General features: G+C 49.0%; 1 protein-coding gene across 2 annotated transcripts in view; it reads left to right on the top strand.

The window, feature by feature from the left end:
- Window positions 1–3,075: 3,075 nt before the first annotated feature.
- The window catches only part of LOC119089459 (putative phosphorylase b kinase regulatory subunit beta), a 39,950-nt gene continuing 24,488 nt past the window's right edge, over window positions 3,076–18,537 (top strand). For both annotated transcript variants that reach the window (XM_037212166.1, XM_037212164.1), the window contains exons 1-2: window positions 3,076–3,137; window positions 9,141–9,392. The gene's annotated coding sequence lies outside the window, so the exon portion shown is untranslated. The remainder of the gene's footprint in view (window positions 3,138–9,140; window positions 9,393–18,537) is intronic.

The following is an 18,537-nucleotide window of genomic DNA, read 5'->3' as shown; positions in this document are numbered from 1 at the left end:
TCTACTGGTAGCTATCTTGATGTTGGCCTTATACAACATCAGTGGCTTTTCTTCCAGCTAAACGATGTTTCCGCCCGGGATCGAACCGGGGGCCCTCCGCGTGTTAGCCAGATGTAGACACCACAACACCACGGAAACACCTGATGGTTCCTAATGAGCCGGCTGGTCAGCAGACAGGAGCCGACCGACTGACCTTGATATGTTCAGCTCTTTGGGAGCGGGTCCACCACAAGTGAAGACTGACCAGCCGGTCAGCCATGACGTGCCAACTATTGACGACATGTTGGAGCATCGCCGGGGCTGTAGCTCAAGTGGTAGAGCGCTCGCTTAGCATGTGAGAGGTACGGGGATCGATACCCCGCAGCTCCAAATCGCTGCTTTGATATTCGAAAACCCCTGGAGAGGTACCCTACAAAGCTAAATTGATATATAGCACTGCTACATGTGCCCATTGGCAACTCGCCAAACGGAATACATCTTGAGCGGGCCATTGGCCAAAATGGATAAGCATAGAAATTAGATGCTTGGTAGATGCTCATCATGAAAGGCATCAGATACACCCGAAAAATAGAAATCAAATCCGGACGTTAAGAAAGCTTAAACAAACGTTTAAAAACTACCACATGGCCGGCCGTGCAGAGGCTCACTCCAGACCAAAGTCTGGATACGCTGCGCCCTCCACGCAGACACTGTATGGAGGGCGTCCTGTCCCATATCACGTTATCCGATTTAGTTGCATGCTGGATTTCATCAGCCTATCTCAGTGTGAGAGAGCAGAGCCCACTCCCTTCCACGCATGACGCTCTCTTCTAAGTTTGACATTCAGCCACCCGTTTTTTTTAACGTACTTCCATCCCTGGGTAGTAACGTTGGTTCCACGAAAAAAGTGCGCATTGAAGTAGTACGCGAGCGTTAAACACCTCAGCATATGTTCGTTTCCAAATGTATGTGTATGTTGCAGGAGGGTGCTCGCTGCGCTTTTCAATGCTTTTGCGAAGTTTGACAGCATTTTCTTTATGGCTTCGTAGGGTGCTTTCGGGGCTTGTGAGAAGAATGCAAGTAATTGTGGAGCTCTATAACGCTTCATGTTGCCGTAAATCACTGTTGCAGCCTTCTGCAACTTTTTGCAACAAGCCGAAAAATTGGCTTTGAGGATTTTAATGTCTAACGACTGAGCAGTGAACTGCTTTTTCCACATTCTGCAACCTTCACAGCATTTTCAAAAATCCTCTTGTATGAGCTCTTGTGCCCTAGAAGACCACTGAAGGTAGTTTTAGGACACTGACTCGCTTCGTTATGTTCATAATCTTTTCATTTGATGCTAGGAAAATCCTCATATGTTCAGGTAATCTGGCCATCTTGCAACGAAACTGCTCCCGATATTTATTTCTCGGGATGTAGGGTGAGGTTGAGGCGCACCCCATTTAACCATCACTTTCGAATTTCGTGATCAATACATTGAACTCGAATCCAAGTCATAACGTGCCTTAGCTACAGGATAATAATACCCGGTTTAGTGACGCCCAATTAATTATTTTCAGTAACATTAACACGATTCACACGCCCACTGGCGTGTGTGTAACACCATATTATGCCACATCGTGTCACGTTGAAATGTTATCATGCCCACAATTTCTGTGTGAAAACTCTGAAGGACATAAATTCTGTATTACATTGGGAATGTGAATAGGCCGTTAACACCTAGTGCAATATAAGCTATAGAGAACAGTCAAGACAATTTCTGGTCCGGAGTTGCGTTTAACGCACAACGCTTAAAATTGGGACCCGGCACGTTACTGCGTTTGGTACAGAATCCGGAGTGGGTGCTTATTCTGTAATGCTAGGGATACTTATCTTGATCCGCCCTTATGGTATAGTGGTCATCGGCAAGATAACGTGCTTCAAGGTTTCTTGCATCTGTCCTGAGCTAATCTCCCATGGTAAAATACTCAGCCCACCAAATTGGCGATGACGCGTAAATGTTAGTAGAGGTACTCCTAGGTTGAATGCCTAACATTTTAAAGTTAATTGGCTTCATTTCAGTACAGAAGTTATCTCTTCTCTAAATATGAATGGAAATAGGAGGGAGGGGGGGAGGTGTCATACTCATGAAAAAGTGTGGAAGACATAATACCGTTCTGCATATGTAAACCTGCTCAAGGAAGCCAGTGCACCCCAATTGTCACTCATTGTCAATTGTTCGCTAAGGGACAGTGCTTTGTTTCAGATGAAGCTCCTCGCCAGTCAATCCCCCATGATGAATCATCTACTAATTGCCCATGAATATTCGGTGTTCTGCCAGCAACTGCAGACAGCTACCACATGACATTAAGCCAAGTTTTGGGAGCTATTACGTGTTTGGTCTCAGTCTACCTGACCTGTGTTTGGTTTGCCATTTCTGTAACCATCAACAGGCAAACATGCCATATCTGATCAGATCGTTACCTTGAACATAGCAAAATTAAGTCACATGACTGACCGCATGAATCAGCTGTCTCTTTTTATTGTTCTGTTTGTATGAACGTACAATTTCTCATTATGTCGAGTGCATTGGACTGAACAGAGCACGGGACGTATGGCGTGCCTCAGAATCCACCTCTCACATGCCGAGGTTGATCGTATGGCTGGTCCCTCATATGGCTGGTCGTATGGACCGTATGACTGGTCGGAAAGGTCCCTTACTGGACTTATAACAATTCAGCCGAAGTGGCACCTCCTAATGCATGAGAACGGAGCCGATTTGTAGAAGTTTGAGTGGTCTAATTTGCCGGGAGTCCTTTTGCTGGACTAGGCAATTATCGACCAGCTGTCCGCCAGCCACTTCCGCGCCTGCTCGGGTGCACGTTGCTATTGTTGTCTTGTGAGCGGCCGCCCGCCACCTGGTGGTCGACGGCACGAAGGAGGTCTCTTAGTGATTTGAACCTGTATGCAAAGTTATGGCACATAGATTAGTGAAGAGTTTACGGCAAACATTTTCATGAGGTCGGAGAATGCTATCGCCAGCATGTTTTGTTGGGGATTTAATCCCTCCTTGTTTCCATCATCAGTCAGCTGTTACGAAAGACTTTCGTTCAAGGTCAACTGTGTTTGCGTCGGGATGTGTGCATGTGTTCGACGCTTGGTGTTGGACAATAGATGTAAGTCGTATTTACCCTCATTGCATAATAGTCGCCTGAAGGTGTGTCTCTGATCAACCACAAAAGCTTACAGCAGTCATTCGTTGAATGTGTCGTTTTGATTCTGATTACATTAGTCTGTGGCACGTCGGATGCCCGGTAATTTTTTACTTGGGTACCTGTATGGCCGACGGAGGGAAGAGCTACGCTAGCTGCAGGGTTTCGAGTATTGTCGTGCGGGGCAAAAGCTGTGAGGCATCAGCTAACATTGTGACGTCACTGAAAATGGTTTTGCATCGATCGGGATCGGGGTTCTCTCGGGCCGACTGAAGGCCATAAGGCTTTTGCTTGTGATATGGTGTCACTGGTATTCGGCTGGGTATGTGACGTCACTGGTCGTGAGTGTATAAGGCTCTTTTGGGTCTACTGAATGCCGTAATGCATCAGCTGGCCATGTGTCGTCACTGGTATTCGATTGAACATCAGGCGCGGCCGGCCTCGTTCCATCTTTACTTTTCGTACCTGTCTGCCGCAAGCATTTGCGTGCCGCATAAAGGTTTGACCGAATTACCCCAATGTGTGACGTCCCTAATCATCACTTCATACGAGTGCACTTAGGCCTCACGACCACGGTGTGTCGTGGTCCGCGAAGTATCACCGGATAGCGTGACGTCACTGGTATTCGAATAAAAACTGGGCGCAACAGGCCGTGCTTCATTTTTACCTTTGTACTTGTCTACTGCAAGCATTGGCGTGCTGGATGAAAGCTGCCGAACCACCTGAGTGTGTGACATCACTGGCCATGAGTTCCAACGGTGCTTTTCGGCCAACTGAAGACCACAAGGTGTCAGCTAACGACGTCACTGCTATACGACTGTAAGACGTCAATGGCCGTGGGTTTCCACGGGCCCTATAGGACCGACGAAATGCCGTTAGGCATCAGCTGGCGATATGACGTCACTGGTATTTGGCTGAACATCAGGCAACAGGCCATGCTCCATTTATACCTTTCGTACATGTCTGCTGCAAGTATTGGCGGATTTTTGTGCGGCCAACTGAAGACCATAAAGCATCAGCTAACGATGTGACGTCGCTGGCACTCGACTGTGCGTGTCGCTGGTCATGAGGTTTTACGGCCTCTTTTGGGGCGACGAAAGGTCATACGGCAATGACTGAAGATGTGACGTCACTGGTATTCGAATGAACTTCGGGCGCGACAGACCATGTTCCACCTTTATCTTTGGTACCTGTCCATTGCAAGCCTTGCCGTGGAAGGCTCTGCCAAATTACCTAAGTGTGTACGTCACTGACCATTAATTTGCACACTCTTTTGAGCCTACTATAGGCCACAAGGCATCAGCTGACGATATGATGTCACTGGGTTTCGACTAGACATCATGCGCAACAGGCCATGCTCCATCTAAGCCATGTTTCGTCTGTACCTTTCGCACCTATCTACTGCAAGTATTCGCGCGACACAGGGGCTCTGCCGAATTACCTGAGCGTGTGGTGTAACTAGTTATGAGTTAACGCGGGTTTACTCTGGCTGACTGAAGGACATCAAGCATCAGCTGACGATATGGCGTCACTGGTATTCGACTAAACTTCAGGCGCGACAGGCCATGTTCCATATTTACCTTTCGTACCTGTCTCTTGGAAGTATGGGCGTGCTGAATGAAGGCTCTGTCGAGTCTCCTGAGTAAGTAACGTCACTGGTCAAGAGCTTTTTACGGGACCTTTTGTACCCCCAAACGGTATAATGCATCAGCTGATGATATGACGTCACTGGTGTCCGACTTAACATCAGGCGCGACAGGCCATGTTCTATCTTTACCTTTCGTACCCGTCTATTACAAGTATTGACGTGCTGAATGAAGGCTCTGTCGAGTCTCCTGGGTGTTTAACGTTACTGGTCATGAGTTTTTTCTGGCTCCTTGGAACCCTCTATAGGGAAAAATGCATCAGTTGACGACATGATGTCAATGGTGTTCGACTTAACATGAGGCGTAACAGGTCATGTTCCATCTTTGCCTTTCGTACCTGTAAAGTATTGATGCGTTAAATGATGGCTCTGCCGAGTCACCTGAGTGTGCGACGTCACTGGTCATGAATTTTTACCAACTATTTTTGGCTGAGCGAAAGCCATAAGGCATCAGCTAACGAAATGACGTCACTGGTAATCCACTGAGTGTGTGACGTCACTGGTCATGAGCTTTTACGGGCCTTTTTTGGCCGAGTTCAGGTCATTAGGCATCAGATAACGTTATGGCGTCACTTGTATTCGAATTAACATCAGTTGCAATGAGCCATGTTTCATCTTTACCTTTCGCACCTGCCTACTGCAAGTATTCGTGCGCTACAAAAAGACTCTGTCGATTCGCCTGAGCGTGTGGTGTAACTGGCCATGAGTTTGTGCAGGTTTACTCGGGCTGACTGACGGACATCAAGCATCAGCTGACGATATGACGTCACTGGTAATCGACTAAACTCCAGACGAATCATCTGAGTGGGTGACGTCGCTGGTCATGCGTTCATACGGATTCACTTGGGCCGCCCAAGGCCACAAAGCAACACCTCCCGTGAAGCATCACAGGATGATATGTCGTCACTGTTATTCGACTTAACATCAGGTCCAACATGCCACGTACTTTCTTTACCTTTTGTACTTGTTTATTAAAGGTATTGACGTGCTGAATGAAGGCTCCGTCGAATCTCCTGAGTGTGTGACGTCACTGGTCACGAGTTTTTTACGGGCTCCTTTGAACCCATTTTAGGTTATAATTCATCAGCTGACGACATGACGTTACTGGTGCTCGACTAAACATCAGGCGCAACAGGTCATGCTCCATATTTGCCTTTCGTACCTGGCTGCTACAAATATTCGCGTGCTATATGAAGGCTCCGCCGAATCATCTGAGTATGTGACGTCACTGATCATCAGTTGGTAGGAGGTCACTTGGCCACCTACGGCTACGGAGTTCCGCAGCAGAGGTGGGAGATGCACCATAGTTAAGCACACTAATTTTATTGTGCGCACCATTAAGTAACAACTTCAAACGCAACGGGCTGTTTCAACGACTAAAATTTTGAACAAACGTAAACACAAAACAAAGGTGATCCCAGCCCACAAACCGACGTATATGCAAAGCTATTCCGCCCGACATCACAGGATGCGCCCCTGAGCAGCTACGGTCCGGAATGCCCTGATGGCTAAATAATAATCAAGGGCGCCGCCTAGCGGCCATAAGTCTGGGCCACAGCCCGAATATCAGTGACGTCATATGGTCAGGTGATGCTTGATGTCCTTCAGTCAGCCCGAGTAAGCCCGCGTAAACTCATGACCAGTTACACCACATGCTCAGGTGATTCGGCAGAGCCTTTATGTAGCGCGCGAATACTTGCAGTATAGAGGTGCGAAAGGCAAAGATGGAACATGACCTGTTGCGCCTGAGATTAAGTCAAATACCAGTGATGTCATATCGTCAACTGATGTCTTGTACCCTATAGGTACAAAAAAGCAGCCCGTAAAGAACTCATGACCAGTGACATTACACACTCAGGAGATTTCACAGAGCTTTCCTTAAGCATGTCAATGCTTACAATAGACAGGTACGAAAGGTAAAGACGAACATGGCCTGTCGCGCCTGGTGTTAAGTTGAATACCAGTGACGTCACATCGCCAGATGATGCTTGATGTCCTTCAGTCAGCCCGGGTAAACCCGCGTAAACTCATAACCAGTCACACCACACGCTCAGGTGATTGGGCAGAGCCTTTATGTGGCGCGCGAATACTTGCAGTAGATAGGTGCGGAAGGTAAAGATGAAACATGACATATTGTATCTGATGCTTAATTGAATACCAGTGACGTCATATCGTTACCTGATGCCTAATGGCCTTAAGTCGGCCCAAAAAGGCGCGGGAAAACTCATGACCAATGGCGTCACACACTTAGTGGATTACCAGTGACGACATATCGTTAGATGATGCCTAATGGCTTTCCCGGCCAACAATAGCCTGTAAAAACTCATGATGACGCACTCAGGTGATTCGGCAGAGCCATCATTAGGCTCGCCAATACTTTAACAGGTGCGAAAGGCAAAGATGGAACATGACATGTTGTGCCTGATGCTAAGTCGAACACCAGTGACATCGTATCGTCAACTGAAGCATTATACCATATAGGGGGTTGAAAAGAGCCCGTAAGAACTCTTAACCAATGACGTGATATAACACGCGAATGCTTGCAGTAGACAGGTACGAAAGGTAAAGATGGAACATGGCCTGTTGAGCCTGATGTTGAGTCGAATACCAGTGACGTCATATCATCCCGCGATGCTTTACAGGATATGATGCTTTGTTGCATTGGGCTGCCCAAGTGAACCTGTATAAACTCATGACCAGTGACGTCACGCACTCAGATGGTTCAGCATCACCTTGATATAGCACGCGAATGCTTGCAGTAAACAGGTACGAAAGGCAAAGATAGAGCATGGCCTGTTGCGCATGACACCTAGACGAAAACCGGTGACGTCATATGGTCAGCTGATGTGGTATGGCTTACAGTGGGTTCAAAACAGTATACAAATTAATGGTTAGTGACGTTACACACTCAGGTAATTCGGCAGACCCTTCCTTCAGCATTCAAATACTTGCAATGGACAGGTACCAAAGGTAAAGATGGAGCATGGCCATGGCCGCCTGAATTGTATTCGGATACCAGTGACGGCACATCTTCAGTTAATGTAGTATGACCTTTCGTCGGCCCAAAAGAGGCCGTAAAATCTGATCACAAGTGACATCACACACAGTCGAATGCCAGTGACGTCACATCATTAGGCTATGCTTTACGGCCCTCAGTTGGCCCCCAAAGATCCATAAAAATGCATGACCAGTGACGTCACACACTCACGTGATTTGGTAGCTTTTATTCATCACGCCAGTGCTTGCAGTAGACAGGTACGAAGCTAAAAATGAACCTTGACCTGTTGCGACCAATATTTAGTCGAATATCACTGACGTCACGATACCCAGTGATATTTCACCGAACATGATACACCGCGGCCGTGGGGCCTAAGTGCACTCGTATCAAGTGGTGATTGGTGACGTCACACATTCAGGTGATTCGGTCAAGCTTTTATTCGGCACGCAAATGCTTGCAGCAGACAGGTACGAAAGGTAAAGATGGAATAAGGCCCGTTGCGCCTGATGTTTCATTGAATACCAGCGACGACATATCGTCAGGTGATGCTTTACGGCATTCATTGCACCCAAAAGAGCCCTAAAGCCTCACAACCAGTGACGTCACATATCCAGTCGAATACCAGTGACATCATATCGCTAGCAAATGCCTTGTAGCCTTCAGTCGGCCCAAAAGAACCCAGATCGATGCAAACCCATTTTCAGTGACGTCACTACGTCGGCTGATACCTAACAGCATTTCTCCACCATGGCAGTACAGGAACCCTGCAGCCAGCGTAGCTCTCTCCCCACCGTCGGCAATACAGGTACCCAAGTAAAAAAAAGCCGGATGCCCGCCCACCCATGTACAAATCGTGGTGGATCCCGTCGCGGGGGCGGTGCTGCCCCAAATTTCAGAAAGTGAGGCTGCCTGTAGGTCTTATATCCGGACCACAAACATCTTGTTAACACTTCAGCCATGTTCCAGACTCAAGTGTAACTGCAGTGTGTGTGCAAAAGTTAAAAATGAAGTGATAAGTTATTAATTGACTATTGTCAATTGTCAGTGGTAGGGAGTCCCTCATTCTTGAGTTAACACGGGTGTACCCATATATATGAGACTGGGGATGAATGTATGTGGACAGGAGAGCTCAGAATAAAGTTTGGAGTGATGATAAAGTGTGAAAATTTCATTTCAAATGGGAAATTAAAAGTAATGGATATTGTTTTGGAAAAACTAATGGAAAAATCCAATCCCGTCATAGGGCATCCCCCCTTCATGGCTACACCATATATTTATTTGTACAGTTATTTTATCCTGACAAACCTGAATGTTTACATTTCAGTGCAGTCCTAGTATCAATCTGGCTCTGTCCAGAAACATTTGGATTATCAGCCTCAAGACCATAGTTGTGCTTTTAAGCCACCATTCAAGACTTTAGAAGAGCTTATTTTCATTCCTAAATTTAACTGGACTTTAAGAAAAAGGTTTAAACTGGACTGCAAAGAAGCTAATGGAAAAGCAAGATCATATTCCTTAAATCAAACTACATGATTACACAAGGATCAACATTCGCCTAAGTTTGTCGCGTCTCGAGGTAAGTTGGTAGTCATGGTTTAAGATGTGTCTGTCATGCCTGTATTTTTTAAAAGATTAGTATAAAATTACCACGTAAACTTCCTCACTTTTACACTAGTCAACCTTATAGTCTTCAGTAAATTGTTTTCAATAAAGTCCAACAATTCCAAATGTTTTGCTCAATGATTGCAGGCAGCACATCAGAATTGAAGATCTTTTGTAGGTCACCTAAACCCAAATAAAGGCCTGCGACTGTTTTAGAGCCATTTTATTTCAAACTGTTCCGAGCTGGATAACAATGAGCAGAAGAAATGGTCACAAGGCAATAAGTGTGAAATATGGGCAGGATGTATTTAAGGTCTATTTAAGGTCTATGATTTAAGGTCTATAGATGTAGATGTCACGCACACATTTTTACCTGATGTTCATGGCATAGCTGACAAAGTACCAAAATTAATTGTTCTTACAAAGTGTTTGTGGTATTAGAAGCACAAATATTATGCATCTTAACAGTACAGACAGTATACCTGATTGTTTTGTAAACTTTAGATTCTGGTGAAACTGGGTGATTTTTAAGCTGACTTTTTTGCATTGAATACTATTTTGTTTGACCAAGTGGTGCAATCTCTCCTACTCCACATCTGTGTGCTGCTGATGCTTTGTGAGAACAATAAATTGTTGTGCATTTTTGTTGGCAAACTGCTTTCATGACTGAGTGTAAGTAACCCCTGAAACTTCCTGACAGGTGCAGCCTGTGCCATCTGTACATGTACAGTCAAGTTTGTACCACAATCACATTATGTGGGGTGAAGGCTACAGTTAACTGGAAATTTTTCTCCATTATTATGCTCAGTAGCCAGAATATCCAATTCACTGACAAAGCCATGGAATGTGCAAATATGAGCATCTGGTTGCCTGAAGTATGTGTAAATACAATAAAATAAGTATGTTACAATAATAACATGCATCAATAGCTATGATACAATGATGACATATGTAGATAAGCATGTTGCAGCGATAGTTACTAATTCACAAAGATGCCTTCATGTAATGTGCTAGGACTAAATGTACCATCCAGGGCCTGCAGTAGCAGGATCGCTGAAGATGTAAGTAGAGTGGGTGTTTTTAAACCTCTCTATATTACATGAAGTCATTAGCAGGACAACTAAGGCATGCAATTTTGGCCGTGTATGTACACCCTCCAAAATGGAGGGAAGTTACACAGTGGGCTTATGCACCATCCAAAACAGAAGGTGGCTAGCCTGTACATCCTCCAAAACAGGTACTGGCTACACAGCAGACTCACACCCCCCCCCCCCCCCCAAAAAAAACAAATCCTGAATCCTGGAGGCTGGCATAAGATTACAGCCAGGTTTCTGAATGACCTTCAGTGAAGGCCGGAATGCTGCCGGTGATGCCCACCGCGCCTCCGCAGCTCATGCGTTAGCTTGGCGTCGCTCGGTACCAGTGGACGTGGGCGTCGCTGGCACGCGTACGAATATAGTCCCTTTTGCCAGGAAGCTGGTGCCTTTGCGAACAGTGTGCGGACGATTGATTTGTATTGATGCATTGTCTATTTCAAGCTCGACCAATTTCCGGGAGCGAGAAATGGGAAGTGAGCACTGCTCACTTCAGATGAGTATTACTTTGTGTATCACTTGACTTTCTTGTCATATGCCAAGGATAGAAGAATGCAGTCATTGGCCATAGTATTCAGGGATGCAGCCAGATGTAAGGCGGGGGGGGGGGGGGGGGAGGACCCCTCGTGGACCTGCACTTTCGCCTGAGGAGCAGACAGCTCATTCAGTTATCTGTGATGAGCGGTCACTGAAATACACCCCTCCCACCAGCCCACATACACTGTGATTTTGTGTGTGTAGATGCTAGAGCTTGGGCACACATACACGTGCCTTCCTAGCGTTTAACTTCTTTCACGCTCATCGAACCGTTTTATAGGCCATATGCCGTAAAGAACCGAACCGTATAATTACCACAGAAGTCGCGGCACAGCGTCCCTAGAGCCATCACCTTAGAACAAATGGTTGAAACATGTCAAAATGGTCGAAGTTTATCAAGCCCTAATTGCTGAATGTATGCATGATATGCGGGTCAAAGTCCCAGTTAGGTGGCTGTCATTTTTTTTTGTTTCGTAACAATCGGTGAATTTTGCATTTTTTCGTGTTTATGTGAGATGTCATGAGCTGAGGCCTCTGCCAAAGCCGAACACGCAGACATTGATCTGGAAACGTAGTTCCCTCGCGGTTCAGATTCGAACCCAAAACTGTCGGTGTACCGAATCCGTTGTCATTGCACCGGGCCAAGGGTAAGTGGCACCCGCCGCCCCTGGCGCCGAATTGGAGAGCCCGGACGACGTGCCATGCAAGTAAGCTTTGACGCGGAAGACCCATCAGATTTCTGCCTTTGCAGCAGGGATAGCAGTTAGTTGGCTACAGATAATGAGGCGAACTTATATGGTGCTAGAATAGTACAGTGTTGTGCGCTACTAAAGTAATGAAAATGGGTTCGTTACAATCCAGTAAGTGTTTTATCCCCGCGAATAAACCCAACACAGCGTTTTAATCATGGTCTCCAACGATCCTGTGGCGTCACGAGCCGTCTCCTAAATTCGTGCAATCGTTGCATGACTTCCTGGTTACACGGCCACGCCGGTCGTTGTTTGTAACAACACACACACATAAGCCAAAATAGTTATATCGGTAGGCGAAGCCAGAAATCACCCGGAAGCTGGCCAACATCACATTTTTGGAAAGCGCTCTCCAATTTTACGGAAGGATTGGGACGGGTTATCAATGTCACGGGTGTAGAGATTACTGTCGTATCGTCTTTCTGCCGTCCTCGTCTGGTGTTTTAGTATGTGCGCGTTAGTTCGGTCAGTTAACTGTGCGGCCGTTGTCAGCTGGTGGAATTCACGAGAAGGGCTGAATTTCAACCATATATGCTTCTCTGCCCGAATTCTCTCCTTTGAATTGCTGAGATTTGAACAGGGGTCTTCTGATTGCGAATCCAGTGCTCTACCAACCCAGCTAACCGAAAAACACCGTATCCTCTTCCGGATCCCTAACCGGGATCTCCAGTTGTTAACACTTGACGATGGCTGAAAAATTGACTGACAAAGCGTTGTGTGCCACACACACCAGTACAACGGCGATGGTCCGAACAAGAATTCACCCGATCTCGAATGCGAAACGATATGGCCTAAACGGAGAGGTCAGGCCAAGAAGACCAGAGACGTGTGGTGACCAATATCGGCCCAAAGCATTTGCGTTTTTCATGGCAGGGTTAGGGTGTCTACATCGTGGACCCCAGACTCATCGGTTTCGTCGCTTAGAATTGTCAGGCGTAGCCAGACTCTCAGCTGGCGGAGTGCCAAACAACGCTACCAGAGAATGAGCGCGCAAATGTTAACCAATGGACATCTGCCCGTTGGGGTGATTGCGCAGAGTTTTCCGTAGCAGAGAAGGGGGTAGATCAAGGCGGTGAATTTTCTATCTTGGCAGGATCTTTGTGTGAAAATTGGTGCAGCCTCGCGAAATAAGGTTTCAGTACGTGCAGTGATCCCACGGTGGGGAGTGAAAATGGGCTGCGCATTTAATGAAACCGATCACACCGCAGAGTCCCCCAGTGCTGGGGTATTTTTATCGTCCATCATACATGGGAGATTGTTGCAGTCAAATACATTGCTTCTTTTCGATGATGTTCATGTCTAGCAGGTTAATAAAAGGGCCTTGCAGCGATTCAGTGTTGGGCTAGAAGCGTCGTCGAAATGTGTGTTATTATACTTACGTGTTGAGTGACATTGGTACACGATGCTGCTTGCAGCACATCTGACAACTTTTTTCTGAACACGACCAGGCACATTTGGCGCCAAACTACCTAAAGTGTCTACGTTTTACAGCGGTATTTCGGCGTACTTTAAAGCACTGATTAACAACGATATAAAATACATGTATGCGGGATTTGCCATCATTGACGGTCTAGACCTTAGAACAAATTTGTCTTTGGTATAGGTTGCAAGATGTAAAATGGTGTCGGCATATGTCAACTGCGTTTGGTGAGACGTAAGACGATTACATCATGTGCAACAAAACTGACTTTTCATCGCGCGATGGCACTGCACCACACATTGCGCTACGGGTCAACAGAGGCGACACCATAAGCGTTGCAAGAGTATCGATTCATGCCCCGTACCCTTCACCCTTTTTCATTTGGGTACGCGTTATTGGAGTGAGTTTTGACGGCAACACGTTGACATGTGGCACATGCCAAGTAAATGTTCAGCGCTCACCGTTGTACCCCTCGGCATTACGAACAAAGACATCTACTGGTTTAAGAGGGATTGGATGTTATGTGTCCATCCTGAAATGGAAGCATATGCATATTTCTGTGTGTTATGGGTATTTGTCAGCTGCAAAAAGATGCGCATTAATCGAGTCACGTCACTGCTAATGACATCCGCAGTCCCTGTCAGGCCTGTTATTCAATGGTTCTCGAAGAGAGGAGTACTTAACCAAAACTGCTGTCTAAAGTTACGGTGCGAACCACTTAGCTTCGTTATGAACGAAGGACATGCTACTTACATCACGTGTCCGACGGCCCAGTTTCATAACAGCATATCTCAGTAAACAACATCTTAGAGGTGCACAGCATTTCGTCAGCTGATTTTCCATAAAGAATGCGGTGCCATTACCGCGCATTTTGGAACGTTATTTCATGCTGATGAAGCTATTTCCAGAAAAAAATGCTACTTCTATTGGACTTTTGAGCTCGGTGCGCATAATTGAATAAAACCTTCTCGTGGCGTGGTATCTTCTGTTCTGATATTCGGAGACCACCTGAGTGCATCTGAGGCCTCTGGTCAGGCCGGCACCGGCGCGCTGGCCCTGTGGTCAGCCCGACGCCTGCCCGCTGGCTCCCCTGGTCAGGCCGGTGCCGGCCCGCTGGCTTTTCTGGTCAGGCCAGTGCCGGTCCGCTGGCTCCTCTGGTCAGGCCGGTGCCGGCCCGCTGGCTCCTCTGGTCAGGCCGGCGCCGGGACGGGACGGCTGCGCGCTGACGTAACGGCCGTCGGCCGGCCGGGTGCCGTCTGACACCTCAGTTGGCCACGGCGGCCCGCCGGCGGAGGCACGGCGTTGGAAAGCTGACGGAGGGGCTGCGGCGGCGGTGCCACAGGTGGACGACGCGCGTTTCCGGTGCGTGTTGGTTGAGAGCGGCGCCTTGGCCCATTTCTGTGAAGAGCTTGATTTCGCTCCCGTTTGTTGTTGGCGTCAGTAGAGTGTGGAGGACGTCTGGCTCACTGGCGCGTCCTGGATCAAAGCCATCAGCCGTTTAGGTGAGAGCTGAGTGCACATCAAGACGGCCTGTCCGACGGGACTCGGCGTGGCAGTGTTTGGTGCTGTGCTGGTGGTGCTGGAGTGAAGGACTTGCGGGTGAGTTCTAACTGGTTTAAGGCGGCGTATCTCATAAACCCCAGTCTTCGGAGGCTGGCTCACAGAGGGTGCTCCGGGCTGGCAGTGCAGTACTGGACCTAGCTCGGGTGGTGTTCCTGTTTTTCTGACGACCTTGGGCTGACCATTAGTTTTTGAAGCCGGTACCAAGGACGCCATCGGGTCTGCCGCGCCGCGGTCGGCCCGGTTCTTGCGCGCTGTTCCTGCGTAGTGTTTAGTAGCTTGTTTGTCGCTGAAGCCGGACAACGCAACCGCCGCTTCCCCCGTGCTATCCCGTCGCTGTCACTTGTCCGCAGCTTATGGTCAGAAGCGAGTCGGGACCGTGTTACGAATGCTCGTCACGTGTAGGGAATAGCGAAAACAGCGCTTATTTTCACAGGAGGTCACAGGAACCCAAGAGCGCATGCGTCGAGCAATGCCTTAGGGGGGAGGGGAGGGGAGAGGGGGGGAGGGGTGCGTGCCTGTCAAGTTAAGAGGCATGCGAATGTGTCCTGTGGCACCACATACAAATGCCCGTGCCGACTTGGAGAGGCGCTCAGGGCCTACGTCGGAACTCACGCGCCGTCTTATTTTAAACACTTGGATCTCCCAGACATGGTGTGGCATTGGATGTAAGAAGAGTGTGTTCGCAACAGCTGATTAAGGTCCTGATGGATAAGATACGCCGTAGCTGATTGAGGTCCTGTTCATTCACGATTGAAGGTACTTCGTTTACGGTCCAGTGAGCTTCTCAGGCAGCCCGTTGATCCCTCCGCTCACGGCACCCCCATGCCACAGGCGTTCGTCATGCTCTGCCTGCAATGGCTGGTGCCGGTGCTGTTCCTGCCCAAGCCGCTTCACCCGTTCATGCTGTCAAACCACGCCGTGCTGGTGGCGCTCTACATGGTCGGCTGCCTCCTGGAGAAGCGACCGTGCATGATGTGCACGCTGGTCGTCATCCTGGCCACCATCGGGTTCTGCATCTCGGACCAGGGCAGGTGTCTGCTGTGGGGCGAGAGCTGCGCTCAGCACGCGGTCTGACTCCACGCGGACGGACGACGGTGGAACCGGCACGGGCAGGCAGAAGCCTGGACAGTAATAGAACGGCCCCCGCAAGTGTATGTGGCGCGAACTTTCACACGCGCAAATATAGCATAATCATGTTCGGACGCTAGCGAAGAGAGTCTTACGGACGATGGTGGAAGAAGATCGCAGCACATAGCTGAATGATCGGAGGATCCCTAGTCAAACGACCGGGAGGCCCGCAGCGGGTCCGAGGGTCCGCACGTCAGTGATTGGAAGATGCCGAGCCGAGCGACCACGTGGTCTTAAGTCGGCGGAGCAGGATTATGAAATGTAGTTGAACATGTCAGAGTCGCCCTACGTCGCTCCTTCATATGACTGTCACCAACAGACTTCGCCGGTGTCATGTATCCTCTCTTCGGTGCAGAACGCAGGCGTCGCCGTGTCGATGAAGGCAGGCAGGTGCTCGTGTGTGAATCGTGGTTCATACGCTCATGACCTGAGTCAGTCGTCTCGGCTGAACGAATCGCTCAAGAATGTGACCAGGTTAAGTGGTCAAGTGCTCCCATGTCTCAGCGGTATGGAGTTCAGGATGTCTGCCTGACCGAACTGCTCTCGGCCACCTGCCGATGTCCTTTCGGGTAGTGGGAGTCTAACTGGTCAACTCAAGGCTCATGACCACGCTCTGGTCTCGTGTGGGGCGTGTTTGTTTTGTGTATCTGAGGAAGCATCGCACCCGCATCGAACACGTGCCAGTGACGAAGACGTGCGGGGTGACTGGGCAAACAACGTAGTCAGAGACACGGCCCGTGGTGGTGGTGTCGGCTAGTCACCGTTGCAGTGGTATGTCTACTACGCGGTATGTCTACTACGCGGTATGTCTTCTACGCGGTATGTCTACTGCGTCTGTCGACGCAGAACTGAGTACGCATTCGCAGACCATGAGGGCCGGATGTGGTCTGTTGCACTACACGGTACAACGCATTCACGGCGGATGCGGTACCACTGATGGACAGATGGCAACATCAGAGATGAAGTATGCACGTGATGGGACTTGTAACGCTCCGCCACTGCGTGAAACGGAAAGTTTTGTGATGTTATCCATGTGTTTATAGATGGTGTACAAGTGACACCAGTGTGCTATCTGGCGAAAATGCGCACATCGCCGACCGCGTGTGGTTTATTTGCTTGACCAAAGTATTGCCTGAGTGCCCATGACATTCTCTTCCCTCTTCCACTTGTCGCCTGGGACAACATAATCAGATCATATCTGCACCTTGTAAATGCTGAACAGTACTAAGAAAGATGTGTGCATGCGTTCTTCTAGGTAAGGGTGAAAAGGCGGTGCGCGGGTCTCAGAGACATCGTTCTGTGCCCACGCGCTTTTGCCAGATCACATGACTGATTTACATTACGTGTTTGTGATATCAGCAAATCCAGTCGGCTGTTTGTGCAAGACCCAAGTTGGAAAATTGTAATACATATGGGGTGAGCCGGCGCGTTACACTAAAAAATCGCACCGTTGCCTCAGCGCACGACAGTACGCTTCAGGTACTGTAATGCACTCAACAGCTCGCATCGCATGTAAATATGCTCCATTCCTCCGTCTTGCATCATTGCTTCTGAATACCCTGTGCGGCCGCTCACGCACGTCCCAATGCTTGTCATAAACCAGTCATCACTAGCGGGCCATCCTAGCGAGTGGAACCGCGGTGTGTTTCGATCACCACCCGTGCCCGGTTGCGCCACTCGAACGCCGGCTGCGGAGTCTCGCAACACCTGAGGCCAGTGGCCAGCCGCGCCGCGCGTGTGTCGCCAGCCACTGGTCGCGCCTCGGGGAGAGCTGCCGCGAAATCACCGGCCGGCCGGCTGGGCAACTGCGCTCGACACGCGGCGGGCCCGGCCGCCGCCAGCCGCTGCGAAACCACCGGCCGGCCGGCCGGCAGCTGCGTGCGCCACGCGGCGGGCCCGGCGGCCGCCAACCACGGCGAACCGGCGCTAGGGAGGGCGTCCGTCTTTACGGGGGGCGAGATAGGTGGAGCCGATTGCTGCGTTTGGCTGCGTCACCGGCTTCAGACGGTGATTGTGCAGGGATGATCCCGCGCACGCTTCGTGACAGGTGGTCGATCTTAGGCACTTGCGGTTTACTTAAGCGGAACGGGGCGTCATTTCTTGCACTGGAGCTAGGCGAAGTGGCGGCGGTGTTTGCCACTATTGCGATGAGTTCGATGACTGAGAGATGCAAAAATGGTGAGATTGTGTGGGGGAGAACGCGATAGGCATTACCGGCCGGACCGGTTTATAGTACTACCGCCGGGAGCATAATGGCTCAGTGGTTACGATCGGTGGATACGATGGTGTGAAGGGCCATGGTTAGGGTCGCGCTTGCCGGACGTGCTAATAGGACAGCTGTGGTTGTTGGAAGTCCCGCAAAGCAGTGCGTAACGACGCAGTCTTGTTTTCGTAACCAATTGTTGACAATTGGGAACTACGTTGTTAAAGTGAGTGAGGAGGCCACTTCGTGTGTTTGCGTGTTGTCTCTGGCTTGTATACACTGGAATATATGGTGCTGTTGGTATGCTATGCTGCTTCAAGAATTTGCGCAATGCAATTTGGAAAGATGTGCGAATGGTTATCAGAAGCTTGCGAAATCGAGCGCCTGTCGTGTCGCTTCCTTTCCCAACTTCCCGCCATCTCTTA

This window comes from Pollicipes pollicipes, unplaced genomic scaffold, assembly GCF_011947565.3.
Source record: "Pollicipes pollicipes isolate AB1234 unplaced genomic scaffold, Ppol_2.1 Scaffold_3087;HRSCAF=3621_pilon_pilon_pilon, whole genome shotgun sequence".
Lineage (NCBI taxonomy): Eukaryota > Metazoa > Arthropoda > Thecostraca > Pollicipedomorpha > Pollicipedidae > Pollicipes > Pollicipes pollicipes.
Note: the sequence above shows the minus strand (reverse complement) of the source record. Positions and strands in the feature narration are given on the sequence as shown.